The sequence below is a fragment of the Hypomesus nipponensis genome, chromosome 3, assembly GCF_054491055.1.
Source record: "Hypomesus nipponensis isolate SF chromosome 3, ASM5449105v1, whole genome shotgun sequence".
NCBI lineage: Eukaryota > Metazoa > Chordata > Actinopteri > Osmeriformes > Osmeridae > Hypomesus > Hypomesus nipponensis.
In genome coordinates this window covers 5,292,543-5,309,249 of record NC_140363.1, presented here as the reverse complement: position 1 = coordinate 5,309,249, position 16,707 = coordinate 5,292,543, and the positions used below count along the sequence as shown (strand labels likewise).

Here is a 16,707-nt window from a genome sequence, read left to right as displayed (position 1 = left end):
CAAACCGAGACATCCCAGAACAATCATGGCCCCAAGGGCATCAGTAGGTCTGGAGAGACTCACAGCTAGACACCTCTGCTGTCTGTAGAGACTCACAGCTAGACACCTCTGCTGTCTGTAGAGAGACTCACAGCTAGACACCTCTGCTGTCTGTAGAGAGACTCACAGCTAGACACCTCTGCTGTCTGTAGAGAGACTCACAGCTAGACACCTCTGCTGTCTGTAGAGAGACTCACAGCTAGACACCTCTGCTGTCTGTAGAGAGACTCACAGTTAGACACCTCTGCTGTCTGTATAGACTCACAGTTAGACACCTCTGCTGTCTGTAGAGACTCACAGTCACCAGATAGAGATGTTTAATCCCTAACCACATACTCCACATGACAGCATCTGGGCTCCCTCTATTGTCGTTAACACGTTATTGTTGTACTATACTAATGATAATAACTTACATTAACAGTGCCTTTCAAGACACCCAGGGGCGCTTTTCACATAGTAAGGCAACAGTAATGTTGTCCTTGAAATGTTATTGTTGCACTGTACTATGTAATATAATTGAGATGGTATTGTCATATTGTACTTGAGATATCCTGTAGTGAATATATATCAATGTTGAACTGAGATGTTACTTTGCATTGTGCCTGGTAAATACAGACTGTTCCTTGACTAACCCCTGAAATGAAGTTAGAATAATGTAATTCAGATCCTTGATCTGCTGTGTTTTCTAAATGTAGTATTTGTATGTCATTTAGGATTAAAGCATCTGCTAAATGAATAACGTGTCGAGCAACACAGATACATGACCCATGTTGTCCTGTTCCTCATGGCTACAGAAAGTCCTCATCCAAGAGGGTTTGTCCATGGTTGGTTTCTGCCTTAACATGTACTGGCTTGAAGTCAGAATTAAAATAAATCAACTTTTTTTCCCCTCTGGCGGTAGATAAGGTAACTGCCTATTCAGGAAGACACATTCTTTCCCACCAGCAGTGAGCAGGCTGGGCCATGAACAGCAGGTGTCAGAGCCTCCTGGCAGCCTCCCAGGGAGGGATATTGTCTCAGAGCTCCGTGACTCTGCAGCACCGTGCTGACTGGCAGCGCACAGATACACCGCCTCGTCTGTACTGCGCACCGCCTCCACGGCCAGAGACCACATCTTTTTCTCCGAGCTTGACACTCCAAAGCCAGAATCAAACCCAGGTTCGTAGCTCGGAGACCCAGCTACGAGAGTAGCCATCAGCACGGGCTCCTTCCCTCTCTGCTGCCTGTACCAGAACATGTAGGGATGGTCTGTGTTGTTCTGATAACAGTGCATCTCCACCGAGGCGTCAGGCTGGCTGGAGATGTAGCCTGGCCACTGGGAGATCAGCACAGTCTGGCTCCAACCTGAGGAGAACCAGGAGATAGACACTCAGAACCGGAGGTAGATGAGAACCAGGAGTTAGACACTCGGAACCGGAGGTAGATGAGAACCAGGAGTTAGGTCCAAGTGAGTCTCAAACTTTTTCTGTCACGAGCACAAGACAAAGAATGAGGTAATTCAGTGTTGTGAAGGCAGAGGGTGAATGCTTGTTGTACCTGTGTGCCAGAGAGCAAAGACACTGACGGTGAGGGCTGTGAACATGTTGACTCAGTTACAGACAAACACAGTAAACACTGACAGGTACAGAACACGGGAGGCAGGAAATAACATCAGTTCAACCATCACAGTAAAACACGTCACTTCCTGAATAAAAATGATACAGAGGAGCCACCCACTTGCACCAAATAATAGCAAATATTTATGAAAATAACACTTTAATCGTGCTCCGTAAGTGCACTAGTCAGTGCTCCTGAAACAAACATCATAGAAGTGGTTATGTTGAGGAAGTGGGGCATCTTTAGCAGTGCTCTCAACTGACTGCACAGAAGGACTATTAGTGAGCCTTGAGATGTGTGCGGCGTGTACACGGCCCTGGAGGCTGATGTTGGCTGTGGCTCCAGGCTGGAGAGGGCGATGTACAGCATGCCCAGAAGAGGCAGGACTCCACCATGGGCTCCTATAACCGCTAGGAAACAGTATTGCCTAGCGCAATGAGGGAGATCAGAACCACAATCTCCCACACAAAAGACCACGCACGAATACAGTGAGCTAAAAGCCGCCCACTATTGGTTAAGTTCCATCAAGCTTTGCCATTTAACTAAACCTAACACTTCAATAAATCCTTTCATCCTAAAATAACCGTAGTGTTCACGGATACAAGTTTGGACCAGTTGAGTTTTCGTCGTCGTCATCTACCGCTTGTCCGGGGATCGGGTCGCGGGGGCAACGACCTAAGCAGGGAGGCCCAGGCTTCCCTCTCCCCGGCCACTTCCACCACCTCTTCCTGGGGGACCCCGAGGCGTTCCCAGGCCAGCCGAGTGACATAGTCCCTCCAGCGTGTCCTGGGTCTTCCCCGGGGCCTCTTCCCAGTGGGACGTGCCCGGAACACCTCACCAGGGAGGCGTCCAGGAGGCATCCTAATCAGATGCCCGAGCCACCTCAGCTGGCTCCTCTCGACGCGGAGGAGCAGCGGTTCTACTCTGAGCCCCTCCCGGATGACCGAGCTTCTCACCCTATCTCTAAGGGAGAGCCCGGACACCCTGCGGAGAAAGCTCATTTCGGCCGCTTGTATTCGCAGTTGAGTTTTTGTTAAGGGAAGTGGAGGATTGGTTTCACTGTGGTCGTTGCTGCGCAAAAATAAACACCGCTGTCCTTTACTGAGGCGTTTGAAATCAGCAACAAGCCGCTGGAAGAAGCCGTCCCGGCCATGGATAACCGCTTATCGACGTCCTTTTCCATGACGTGCTCCGAGTAGAAGAGTCTGCCAAGGAATTGGAGCTCTCCAATCACAGATTGCTGGTACCAGTAAATACAATCAGCGCCTGTCTGCTTGTGATTGCAGCGTAGCTCGACATTCTCTCCATGGACACTAATTAAAGCGTGTGGGATCTGGTACACCTTGCTAGTCACAGAGGAGCAACCTGGGACATAAATAATGATCATATACGTCTTTCAGATTAACATTACTCATGCAGTGAGTGTATCTAAAACTATTGTTTTCAAATGTGAGTGTTGCTTATGTTGTTTACCTGTAGTCAGGAAAAAAGAGAAGACAAGAAGGACGAGAAGGCCAGCTTTAGACATTGTCATGGCTGAGAGATGTGAATATGACATTCAGTCCTATTTGTACACATAGCAGGATGTTGGCACTGTCATGAAAAAACTTGTGGCTGTGCCTGCCCCCTTCTGGTAACTACTTGTTGTATATGTTGAAAACGGATTATTTAAATCTGCGATGCTGTCTCTTACCTATCTTTTTTAAAATTCATTATTACACACATTCTCCCGTTAGTTAGCAGACTGCTGTCAGGCGTGTGGCTTTGGCACTGAATTTTTGTCACAGAGGGAACAGAGATGTAACACTGTGCTGACTCGCTGCACAGAAATACACAGCGCTGTCATCCGCGGCCATGTTGGAGATGACCAAGGCGGCCTTGCCCTTAGAGTGGCCCGTTATGTTGAAGCGTCCTGAGTGGAATTTCTTCTCCAGGTTTGCGTTTTCATAGTGTAGCAACCCAATCAGCTCCACGGTCCCCTGGCCATCTCTTTGTTGATACCACAGCATGTAAGGGTAGTTGTTGTCGCCGTGGTGACAATCGAGCCGTGCCTGCTGGCGTTCAGGCGTCACCAGAAGATGCTGAGGGGTCTGCTGGATGATAGGGGCTGAGAGGACTTCTTCTGCAAGAGACACAGAGACAACACCAGCTGAGAGGGCCAGGGCAGAGAGACACAGAGACAACACCAGCTGAGAGGGCCGGGGCAGAGAGACACAGAGACAACACCAGCTGAGAGGGCCGGGGCGGAGAGACACAGAGACAACACCAGCTGAGAGGGCCGGGGCAGAGAGACACAGAGACAACACCAGCTGAGAGGGCCAGGGCGGAGAAACACAGAGACAACACCAGCTGAGAGGGCCAGGGCAGAGAGACACAGAGACAACACCAGCTGAGAGGGCCAGGGCAGAGAGACACAGAGACAACACCAGCTGAGAGGGCCAGGGCAGAGAGACACAGAGACAACACCAGCTGAGAGGACCGGGGCAGAGAGACACAGAGACAACACCAGCTGAGAGGGCCAGGGCAGAGAGACACAGAGACAACACCAGCTGAGAGGGCCAGGGCGGAGAAACACAGAGACAACACCAGCTGAGAGGGCCAGGGCAGAGAGACACAGAGACAACACCAGCTGAGAGGGCCAGGGCGGAGAAACACAGAGACAACACCAGCTGAGAGGGCCAGGGCAGAGAGACACAGAGACAACACCAGCTGAGAGGGCCAGGGCGGAGAGACACAGAGACAACACCAGCTGAGAGGGCCAGGACAGAGAGACACAGAGACAACACCAGCTGAGAGGACCAGGACAGAGAGACACAGAGACAACACCAGCTGAGAGGGCCAGGACAGAGAGACACAGAGACAACACCAGCTGAGAGGGCCAGGGCAGAGAGACACAGAGACAACACCAGCTGAGAGGGCCAGGACAGAGAGACGATTCCCTGGACAGGAAGGGGATGTTTCTGTCACACTTACCTGTAAGGTAGAGGGACAGGGAAATAAGCACAGAGAGGAAGACTGAGAAACATTGTGTGACTTCCGAGACAGCTAGATGTATTTGAGCTTTTTGAATTTAGTTGAACGGTTTTCCGTTGTCATTAACTGATAAGTGGGTGGTAGAGAGACAACTGCTGTCACCATCTGGGTTCAGCAGTCGGCTGGTGTTTAATGTGGGAAGGGAAGATGAGAGAGGGGGAGGAGAGAGGGGAAGAGGAGGGGCGGTAGAGGGGGGAGGAGTAGGGGGAGGACTGGGGTTTTGTGTAGCGTGGAGAGAGGAGCTGCCTCACCGTGCTCTACCCACAGCACAGTAGTACACGGCCCTGTCCTCAGCTCTCACTGCAGACGCCTCCAGGAAGCCCTCGGCCTCAGCGTCACCTGACATGGTGAAGGGTTCTGAAGCGTCTGATGTGTTCTGGAACATACTTTCTAGAAACATCTGCTTGAAGGTCAGGAAGCCCAAGAGCTGAAGCCCCTGCGCAGACCCCTGCCTGTACCAGAAAATCTTATCGTATTTTTTATCATGGTGGCTGCAGGTGAGTTTGATGGCATCTCCTAGCTTCACAACGAGTTCCCGTGGCGACTGTTGAACAAAGTTTGTTGAGAAGCCGGTTGCCGTGGCGATCCAGAGGAGAGGGAGGACAGCTCCCAACAGTTCTAACCCGGTACCAGTCCTGACAGTGGGACATGACACAGAACCTCCCCCTGGGACCCCCAGTCTCCAGACACAGGCCACCACAAGAGCTGTAGTCATGGTGATTGTCAGCTTCAGAGAGAGGAGTAGATCAGAAACACACCTAAACTCAGTTTGATCTTTAAAGGTTCTGATGTGGGAGGAGCTAGGAGATCTAAACTCTATTGGATCTTCATACTTCCTGGTGTGGGAGAGAGTTATAGCTGCTACAGTGTCACAGCTAGTGTTGTGCTACTGCTCTCTACTGGATGTGTTTAATTACTGTGTTGCTAAGAAGGAAGTGATGTTCCAAGGTAGACATAACATTACAGAACACCGTGAATTAATTTAGCTGACCAAACAAGTTGACCAGTGCTAATGTGTGGTTGTTGTGAAGCACTGAGCCAGACTAATGAGAGAGGTTTGAGACAAAGGTTTTTTAATAGCCCCTTTTGGGGTAAAACAAAAACAGTACTAAGGAAAATGAAAACTATGTCGGCATGTCTCTTCAGTCTTTATGGGTCGTAGCCTCAGGCCTGCCTGGCTCAAGCGTTCTTCTCTCCTTGGGGCGAGTCTGTGTAGCATAAAACATGTCCACATCAACCACCATATCACCCCTTTTTGTCCCCTTTTGTACTCACCAGGAGTGGGGTAGATGAGCAACAGGTGTGCCTCGTTGAGGCTTTGCGTCTGTGTAGTGTAGACGTGTTGGTTAAAAACATAACAACTGTAAAACCATTCAGGTTAGGATGGAATTATTGACAGAAGTGTATTATCATTGCTTGTTGATGCTACACTATTGTCAGGACACCTATTTATCTGTGTAGCAGACAGAGGCGTTAAAAAAGACTGTTGTGTGCATTCAGACTCGATTATAAGTCTGGAATTATGAACGCAAATATGTGAAATTTCTATATATAATTATAAGGAATGTCACAGGTGACCAATAAACACCAGTTGAAAGCAATGTCATGGTTAATTTATGCCCAGTGCACGGTCTCAAAAACAACTTTCACATTCAAAGCAGTCTACCACCCCCTACAGACTAACATCTGTAACTACCCATCATGCATCGCATCCTCTCAAAGTAAGACCCCTCAGCAGAAGTAACATCTGTTGTGATGACAATATCCATCTCCTCTGAGTACATTACTGTTATTGTGGTTTGATACAGGTGTGCTGAAGGGCCTGTTAATCTCTGAAAGGTTTTTGTAGAGCAGAGCTGAGCTCTGTAACACTGTGTAGCTGGCTGCACAGAAATATTGTCCATCATCTTCAGGTTGCCTCAGTTTGAGGAGATGAAGGTGGGCTTCTTTCTCACCATCTCCACTCACATTGAAGAGGGCCTGATATTGAGACTCAACAGTGGGATTTTTGTAATAAACATACCCTATTAGTTTCAGGGCAGTGTCTCCCACTGAGCGCTGGTACCAGAGAATAACGTTGTAACTTGGAATGTTATTGGCTGGAACGTTCTGGCTTCCACAGGAGAGTAGAGGGAGTCTGGATCACCTCTTGACTGAGTGACACTCCTGTGGAGAGAGAAGAAGAGGGTATTACTGTAATAATGATTCATACAATCCTTAAAATTTGCCATGCAGATGTTGTTATTTCTGTAAAACTACAACACTACAGTTTAAAGGTATTTTAGTAGCAGCGTCACAGTGTAATGTCCTGTAAGGTCAGCAGGCTTACCAGTGATCCAGAACAAAGGAAGAGAGCATATAGTGAGAAGTCTGATCATGGTGACCATCAGTGCTGAGCCTGGAGGACCAACTGAGGACTTAGCATCACTTACTGGAGTTGGAGCAGGAACAGGAAATGATGTAATCCGACTGTGCTGATAAGATGTTGCTGGATCTAATTCAGACCTCAGATGCAGGTGTTTCACTCTGACACTCAAACCACTCTTGGAGGAGAGAGGAGGGTTTTTGTAGATAACAGAGGGGATCTGTATCACTGTGCTTCTCTGGCAGCACAGTAATAAACTGCACTATCTTCTGACATAGACAGGCTTCTAATAGACAGAGAGCCATTCTTGGTTCCACGTCCACTGAGATCACCCTTCATTGTAAAATATTTAGCATATGAACCCTCATATGTGGGACTCTGAGAGTAAATATATCCAATGAGTGTGAGAGCTGTGTCCCCTGGTTTCTGGAAGTACCAGAGCATCACTCTGTAGTCAGTCTGGCCGTGGGTGCAGACGAGCTGCACAGTATCTCCATCTCTGCTGAGGAGACCAGAGGGAGTCTGGTGGACCTCCACAGTCTGACACATGCCTGGACAGACAGAGAGAAGATATTACCACCACATGGACACACAAGACATCAAAACACTTTATTACAATATAGAAATCATTCACATTTAGCATGTCTAAACAGTCATGACTCTGAGAGGAATATAAAACATTTACCGGTCAGGATGAAGAAAATCACTATGCCTATGAGACATGTGATCATGTTGACTCCCAGTCCAGAAATGTTCAGGGACTCTGAGGAGCTCTGAGCTCTGGTTTGATCCAGAACAAGACTTCACCCCCAGCCTGCTGCTGGAGGACTTGTTGAGCTGTAGCTCCACCTACAGGACAGATGACAGTTGTATATTTGTGATGACGATACCCTTATCGTCATTACACACACATTATCTATGTTTTTATTGAACAGCTTTAATCTATAGCATCACATTCAGGGGGTTATTTGAACCTGGCATCTCTTCATCTGCATTCAATTGCTAAACTACTGAGACATATCACCTCTTTCTACTTGTTTGGTTAATACATTCAGTGTGGACGTGTTGGTTAAAAACATAACAACTGTAAAACCATTCAGGTTAGGATGGAATTATTGACAGAAGTGTATTATCATTGCTTGTTGATGCTACACTATTGTCAGGACACCTATTTATCTGTGTAGCAGACAGAGGCGTTAAAAAAGACTGTTGTGTGCATTCAGACTCGATTATAAGTCTGGAATTATGAACGCAAATATGTGAAATCTCTATATGTAATTATAAGGAATGACACAGGTGACCAATAAACACCAGTTGAAAGCAATGTCATGGTTAATTTATGTCCAGTGCACGGTCTCAAAAACAACTTTCACATTCAAAGCAGTCTACCACCCCCTACAGACTAACATCTGTAACTACCCATCATGCATCGCATCCTCTCAAAGTAAGAACCCTCAGCAGAAGTAACATCTGTTGTGATGACGATATCCATTTCCTCTGAGTACATTACTATTATTGTGGTTTGATACAGGTGTGAAGAAGGGCCTGTTAATATCTGAAAGGTTTTTGTAGAGCGGAGCTGAGCTCTGTACCACTGTGTAGCTGGCTGCACAGAAATATTGTCCATCATCTTCAGGTTGCCTCAGTTTGAGGAGATGAAGGTGGGCTTCTTTCTCACCATCTCCACTCACATTGAAGAGGGCCTGATATTGAGACTCAACAGTGGGATTTTTGTAATAAACATACCCTATTAGTTTCAGGGCAGTGTCTCCCACTGAGCGCTGGTACCAGAGAATCATGTAGTAACTTGGAATGTTATGACTGCAGCTCAGTTGGATCTTCGCTCCTGGCTTCCCCAGGAGAGTAGAGGGAGTCTGGATCACCTCTTGACTGAGTGACACTCCTGTGGAGTGAGAAGGAGAGGGTATTACTGTAATAATGATTTTTACAATTCTTAAAATTTGCCATACAGATTTGATTATTCCTGTAAAACTACAACACTACAGTTTAAAGTTGTTTTTTTTGTAGCAGCGTCGCAGTGTAATGTCCTGTAAGGTCAGCAGGCTTACCTGTAATCCAGAACAAAGGAAGAGAGAATATAGTGAGAAGTGTGATCATGGTGACCATCAGTGCTGAGCCTGGAGGACCAAATGAGGATTTAACATCACTTAATGGAGTTGGAGCAGGAACAGGAAGTGATGTCATCTCATTGTGCTGATATGATGTTGCTGGATCTCATTCAGACCTCAGATGCAGGTGTTTCACTCTGACACACAAACCACTCCTGGAGGAGAGAGGAGGGTTTTTGTAGAGAACAAAGGGGACCTGCAGCACTGTGCATAGCTGGCAGCACAGTAATAAACTGCACTGTGGCTGTTTACACTCAGTTTCTTAATGACAAGAGAGGCATTCTTTGCCTTGTCACCACTGAGATTCCCAGTGAAATTGAAATATTCTTCATTTGAACCTTCAATGTTTGGAGTCCCATAATTCAAATACCCGATGAGTGTGAGAGCTGTGTCCCCTGGTTTCTGGAAGTACCAGAGCATCACTCTGTAGTCAGTCTGGCCGTGAGTGCAGACAAGCTGCACAGTACCTCCATCTCTGCTGAGGAGATCAGAGGGAGTCTGGTGGACCTCCACAGTCTGACACACACCTGGACAGACAGAGAAGATATTACCACCACATGGACACACAAGACATCAAAACACTTTATTACAATATAGAAATCATTCACATTTAGCATATCTAAACAGTAATGACTCTGAGAAGAATATATAACATTTACCGGTCAGGATGAAGAAAATCACTGTGAGTATGAAACATGTGATCATGTTGACTCTCAGTCCAGAAATGTTCAGGGACTCTGAGGAGCTCTGAGCTCTGGTTTGATCCAGAACAAGACTTCACCCCCAGCCTGCTGCTGGAGGACTTGTTGAGCTGTAGCTCCACCTACAGGACAGATGACACATGTATATTTGTGATGACGATGCCCATCCTGTCTGAGTACAGGCCTGTTATTGTGGTTTGATACAGGTGTGCCTGATAGTGTCTGGAAGGTTTTTGTATAGCGGAGCAGAGTTCTCTACCACTGTGTCATATAAGCTGCACAGAAATATTGTCCATCATCTTCAGGTTGCCTCAGTTTGAGGAGATGAAGGTTGGCTTCTTTCTCACCATCTCCACTCACATTGAAGAAGCCCTGATATGGAGACTCAACAGTAGGATTTTTGTATACAGCATACCCTATTAGTTTCAGGGCAGTGTCTCCCACTGAGCGCTGGTACCAGAGTATAGTGTAGTAATCAGGAATGTTATGACTGCAGCTCAGTTGGATCTTATCTTCTGGCTTCCCCAGGAGAGTAGAGGGAGTCTGGATCACCTCTTGACTGAGTAACACTCCTGTGGAGAGTCACTCTGATTTATACAAAGCTTGCAACACATATTTAATCAATCATGTTACTACACTACAGTTTAAAGGCATTTAAGTAGCAGTATCAAAGTGTAATGTCCTGTAATGTCAGCAAGGTTACCTGTAATCCAGAACAAAGGAACAAAGAAGATAATGAGAAGTCTGATCATGGTGACTATCAGTGCTGAGCCTTGAAGACCAACTGAGGACTTAGCATCACTTCCTGGAGTTTGAGCAGGAACAGGAAGTGATGTAATCCGAATGTGCCGATATGATGTTGCTGGATTTAATTCATACCTCAAATTCAGGTGTTTGACTCTGAGGGTTTTTGTAGAAAACAGACGGGATCAGTAGCACTGTGCATAGCTGGCAGCACAGTTATTAACTGCACTGTGGCTGTTTACACTCTTAATAACAAGAGAGGCGTTATTTGCCTTGTCACTGCTGAGATCCCCAATGAAACTAAAATGTTCGTTATTTGAACCTTCAAAGTTTGGAGTCCCATAATTCAAATAACCAATGAGTGTGAGAGCTGTGTCCCCTGATTTCTGGAAGTACCAGAGCATCACTCTGTAGTCAGTCTGGCTGTGGGTGCAGACGAGCTGCACAGTATCTCCATATCTGCTGAGGAGATCAGAGGGAGTCTGGTGGACCTCCACAGTCTGACACACACCTGGACAGACAGAGAAGATATTACCACCACATGGACACACAAGACTTGGAAAAAGACTTTATTACAATATAAAAAATCTTTCACATTTAGCATGTCTAAACAGTCATGACTCTGAGAGGAATATACAACATTTACCGGTCAGGATGAAGAAAAATCACTGTGACTATGAGACATGTGATCATGTTGACTCCCAGTCCAGAAATGTTCAGGGACTCTGAGGAGCTCTGAGCTCTGGTTTGATCCAGAACAAGACTTCACCCCCAGCCTGGTGCTGGAGGACTTGTTGAGCTGTAGCTCCACCTACAGGACAGATGACACATGTATATTTGTGATGACGATACCCATCTCCTCATTACACACACATTATCTATGTTTTCAGTGAACATCTTTAATCCAAAGCACCACATTCAGGAGATATTTGAACCTGGGATCTCTTGACCTACATTGATGTGCTCTACCAATGAGCCACGTCACGTCTTTACACTGGTCTGGTTAAAACTTAATTGGGGAAGTGTTAGGAAAAAAAGGTTATAAGGTAACAACTGTAAAACTATTTGGTTTAGCATACACGACCCGATCCCCTTGAGCATGTTTTCCCTGTCTGTCTGTCTGTCTGGTTTGTTCTTCTGTTACGTCCCTGAATGTACCCCGTTCCGGTTGCCGGGCAACGAGTGCAAGGCGGGATCCTGAATCTGCTCTCACCTGTTCCTCATCAGCAATCAACATCATCACATCCCATGGCTTCTCCTACCACTATGTGCATTCGACATGGATTGACTTCATGCAGCGCTGCAGCCGGCTACAGGCGGCCGACTTAAAACAGTGAATCCTGGTTAAACTTTTTGTCCGATTTGAGACGGCGCCGAGGCTAGGTCACTGTGACGTAGCCATCAAAGTACCGTGAGATCGATTTGAAAACTGTCAGCTGTGTAACCGAGCGCATTTTCTCAAGAGCAACTGCACGGGTTCTATTGACGACACAGCTATTTCATGATTGGCTAAACTCACACACGGCAACTTTGACGCGTGTTTCGTAATTATTCTGACACCTTCAGTTTCGCCAATGCTTAAATCCGGACCAAACTGTTTAATTGAATAAAACCTTTATTGAAGAAAGGGTTTTAGTCCGCCTTTTCACTAACAAAAAGACTATGTTTAATTATAAATAAAGTAAAATAAGCAAGCAGAACTTAATCGGCCGTGACTGTCAACGCAACAAACCACGAGAAGCTGGAATGTCCGACTTAACAGAGCCTTTTTTAACTCCTCCCAGACTGCAAGCGGCTACTCTCGCTGGTCGTTTTATGCAGCCACAGTCCGTATCGAATGCACCTACTGCTACTCTGATGACACACAGCTGTACCTGTCGTTCCCCCCGACTGATCTGCGGATCTCATCTAGGATTGAGGCCTGCCTCACAGACATCTCCGCCTGGATGACCAAGCACCACCTCCAGCTGAACCTCGCCAAAACAGAACTTCTCATCATCCCAGCCAAGTCCTCCATCTCCCACGATCTTTCAATCACCCTGGGATCGGCGACGGTGACCCCCTCATCCTCTGTTAGGAACCTCGGGGTGACCATAGATGAAGAGCTCTCCGTCACAGCCCACATTGCTGCGGTCTCCCGGTTCACCTTCTACAACCTCCAGAAGATCAGGAGATACCTGTCTGAGCATTCCACCCAGCTGCTAGTCCAAGCACTTGTCCTCTCCTAGTTGCACTACTAAAACTTGCTGCTCGCCGGTCTCCCAGCATGCACAACCCGCCCTCTCCAAAGGATTCAGAACGCAACGGCCCGTCTGGTCTTCAACCTACCCAGACGCTCCCATTTTACCCCGCTTCTCATCTCCCTTCACTGGCTGCCCATCACGGCCCGTATCAGATTCAAGACCCTGGTACTGACCTTCTGAGCGGTGAACGGGATAGCACCCGGCTACATCAAGTCTCTCCTCCAGCCTTACACCCCCACCTGCCACCTACGGTCTTCTGACAACCGTCTGGTGGTCCCACCGCTCAAGACCGCCCGGTCTCAACACAAGCTCTTCTCCTGTCTGGCCCCCCAGTGGTGGAATCAACTCCCCACCTCCATCAGAGACACTGACTGTCTCCCCACCTTCAAGAAATGGCTCAAGATGCACTTGTTCCGGGAATACAACGGTACAAAGGAATGATTTGTTGGACATGATGTTAGTTTCCTCCAGGATCACAATGACTCTTACTTAGAGACTCGTTGCTCTTGTTGGTTAGCTGTAACTGATTTAAAATTATTGTACTCACTGTGAAATATTTTTCTTGTTGCTTGCTTTTCTACAGGTATACTCTTGCACTTTTTTGAGGTTCATGTTGTTTAATTGTAATTTGTTTAACTTCATGCTCTTATTGTTCTTCCCTTTGTCACTTATTTTTGATTTCAGTTTTTTCACAATGTATGCTTCATGTTTGGCTACCTGCAATGTTTGGGGGGGGCCTGGCAACCAGAACCATTCACCAGCATCCCATCACCCGTACCCACCTGGCTACACCTCTTCAGTCGTCAGTAACACCTCACTTTTTTCACCACCTACCTTGTCCTGGTCTACGTTTGGGTTCAGAGACTGGGAATTGTGACAGAATGTCTAGTGGCCCAATTTCAATCCTCTACAAATGCAATGACACAGAACGCAAATGTGTGAAATCTCTATGTAATTGTGAGGAATGTCAAAGATTGCCAATAAACACCTTCAAAAGCAATGTCATGGTTGATTTCTGCTCATTTCATGCTCTCAAAAATAACATTTACATTCAAAGCAGTCTACCACCCCTGTAGACTAACATATGGAACTACGTTTCATGCTTTGCATCCTCTCAAAGTAAACCCTAAAATTAAGTAACATTTGCAGCTGTGATGACGATACCCATCTTGTCTTAGTACAGGCCTGTTATTGTGGTTTAATACAGGTGTGCAGAAGGGCCTGATATTATCTTTAAGGTTTTTGTAGAGCAGAGCAGAGCTCTGTACCACTGTGTAGCTGGCTGCACAGAAATATTGTCCATCGTCTTCAAGTTTCCTCAGTTGGAGATGAAGGTAGGCTTCTTTCACACCATCTCCGCACACATTGTGACTTATGGATAAAACATACCCTATAAGTTTCAGGGTAGTGTCTCCCACTGAGCGCTGGTACCACAGTATAGTGTCGTAATTAGGAATGTTATGACTGCAGCTCAGTCGGATCTTTTCTTCTGGCTTCCCCAGGAAAGTAGAGGGAGTTTGGTTCACCTCTTGACTGAGTGACACTCCTGTGGAGTGAGAAGAATAGTAAAACTGATTCAGAGAATCCCTAAAGCTTGCATCATTTAAGTTTAACACTACAGTTTGAAGGCATTTTCGTAGCAGCGTCAATGTGTAATGTCCTGTGAGGTCAGCAGGCTTACCTGTGATCCAGAACAAAGGAACAGAGAAGATAGTGAGAGGTCTGATCATGGTGACCATCAGTGCTGAGCCTGGAGGACCAACCGAGGACTTAGCATCACTTACTGGAGTTGTAGCAGGAACAGGAAATGATGTAATCCGACTGTGCTGATATGATGTTGCTGGATCTAATTCAGACATCAGATGCAGGTGTTTCACTATGACACACAAACCACTCTTGAAGAAGAGAGGAGGGTTTTTGTAGAGAACAGAGGGGATCTGCAGCACTGTGCTTTGCTAGCAGCACAGTAATAAATTGCACTATCTTCTGATATAGACAGGCTTCTAATAGACAGAGAGCCATTCTTGGTTCCACTTCCGCTGAAATCACCCTTCATTGTAAAATATTTTTTGTATGAACCCTCATATGTGGGACTCTGAAAGTAAATATATCCAATGAGTGTGAGAGCTGTGTCCCCTGGTTTCTGGAAGTACCAAAGCATCACTCTGTAGTCAGTCTGGCCGTGGGTGCAGACGAGCTGCACAGTATCTCCATCTCTGCTGAGGAGATCAGAGGGAGTCTGGTGGACCTCCACAGTCTGACACACACCTGGACAGAGAGGAGATATAACCACCACATCAAAACACTTTATTACAATATAGAAATCATTCACATTTAGCATATCTAAACAATCATGACTCTGAGAGGAATATATAACATTTACCGGTCAGGATGAAGAAAATCACTGTGAGTATGAGACATGTGATCATGTTGACTCTCAGTCCAGAAATGTTCAGGGACTCTGAGGAGCTCTGAGCTCTGGTGTGATCCAGAACAAGACTTCACCCCCAGCCTGCTGCTGGAGGACTTGTTGAGCTGTAGCTCCACCTACAGGACAGATGACAGATGTATATTTGTGATGACGATACCCATTTCTCATTACACACACATTGTCTATGTTTTCAGTGAACATCATTAATCCAAAGCACCACATTCAGGAGAGATTTGAACCTGGGATCTCTTGAACTACATTGACGTGCTATAAGGTAACAAGTGTAAAACTATTTGGGTTAGCATACAATTATTTACCTCAGTTTATTATTTATTACTTTTTAATGCTACACTATCTCCAGTTCAACTAGTCAGCCATGAGGCAGACAAAGAGGAAAGAATGTGTCACGACCCCATCCCCTTGAGCATGTTTTCCCTGTCTGTCGTTTTGTTTGTCTGTGTGTCTGGTTTGTTCTTCTGTTACGTCCCTGAACGTACCCCGTTCCGGTTGCCGGGAAACGAGTGCAAGGCGGGATTCTGAATCTGCTCTCATCTGTTCCTCATCAGCAATCAACATCATCACATCCCATGGCTTCTCCTACCACTATGTGCATTCGACATGGACTGACTTCATGCAGCGCTGCAGCCGGCTACATTCGGCTGACTTGAAACAGTGAATCCTGGTTAAACTTTTGGTCCGACTTGAGACGGCGCCGAGGCTAGGTCACTGTAACGTAGCCATCAAAGTACCGTGAGATCGATTTGAAAACTGTCAGATGTGTAACCGAGCGCATTTTCTCAAGAGCAACTGAACAGGTTTTAATGACGACACAGCTATTTCATGATTGGCTAAACTCACACACGACAACTTTGACGCGTGTTTCGTAATTATTCTGACACCTTCAGTTTCGCCAATGCTCAAATCCGGACCAAACTGTTTAATTGAATAAAACCTTTGTAGAAGAAAGGGTTTTATTCCGCCTTTTCACTAACAAAAAGACTGTTTAATTATAAATAAAGTAAAGTAAGCAAACAGAGCTTAATCGGCCGTGACTGACGTCAACGCAACAAACCACGAGAAGCTGGAATGTCCGACTTCACATCCTTTTTTAACTCCTCCCAGACTGCAAGCGGCTACTCTCGCTGGTCGTTTTATGCAGCCACAGTCCATATTGAATGCACCTACTGCTACGCTGATGACACGCAGCTGTACCTGTCGTTCCCCCCGACTGATCCGGGGATCTCAGCTAGGGTTGAGGCCTGCCTCACAGACATCTCCGCCTGGATGACCAAGCACCACCTCCAGCTGAACCTCGCCAAAACAGAACTTCTCATCATCCCAGCCAAGCCCTCCATCTCCCACGATCTCTCAATCACCCTGGGATCGGCGACGGTGACCCCTTCATCCTCTGCTAGGAACCTCAGGG

At 46.5% G+C, this 16,707-nt stretch overlaps 2 long non-coding RNA genes across 4 annotated transcripts; both read right to left on the bottom strand.

The window, feature by feature from the left end:
* Window positions 1–5,720: 5,720 nt before the first annotated feature.
* LOC146299496 (uncharacterized) lies at window positions 5,721–7,254 on the bottom strand. 3 transcript variants are annotated; one of them, XR_014736028.1, is made up of 3 exons: window positions 6,998–7,254; window positions 6,692–6,834; window positions 5,721–5,876 (listed from the first exon to the last, which is right to left on the bottom strand). It is a non-coding gene; the product is annotated as an uncharacterized LOC146299496 (long non-coding RNA). The 3 variants fall into 3 exon arrangements; XR_014736022.1 differs by having other exon boundaries at window positions 7,101–7,254; XR_014736016.1 differs by having other exon boundaries at window positions 6,692–7,254.
* A 7,245-nt stretch (window positions 7,255–14,499) lies between these two features.
* Window positions 14,500–15,246, bottom strand: LOC146299495 (uncharacterized). The gene is made up of 3 exons (XR_014736039.1): window positions 15,234–15,246; window positions 15,004–15,118; window positions 14,500–14,696 (listed from the first exon to the last, which is right to left on the bottom strand). It is a non-coding gene; the product is annotated as an uncharacterized LOC146299495 (long non-coding RNA).
* Between the last annotated feature and the right edge of the window lie 1,461 nt (window positions 15,247–16,707).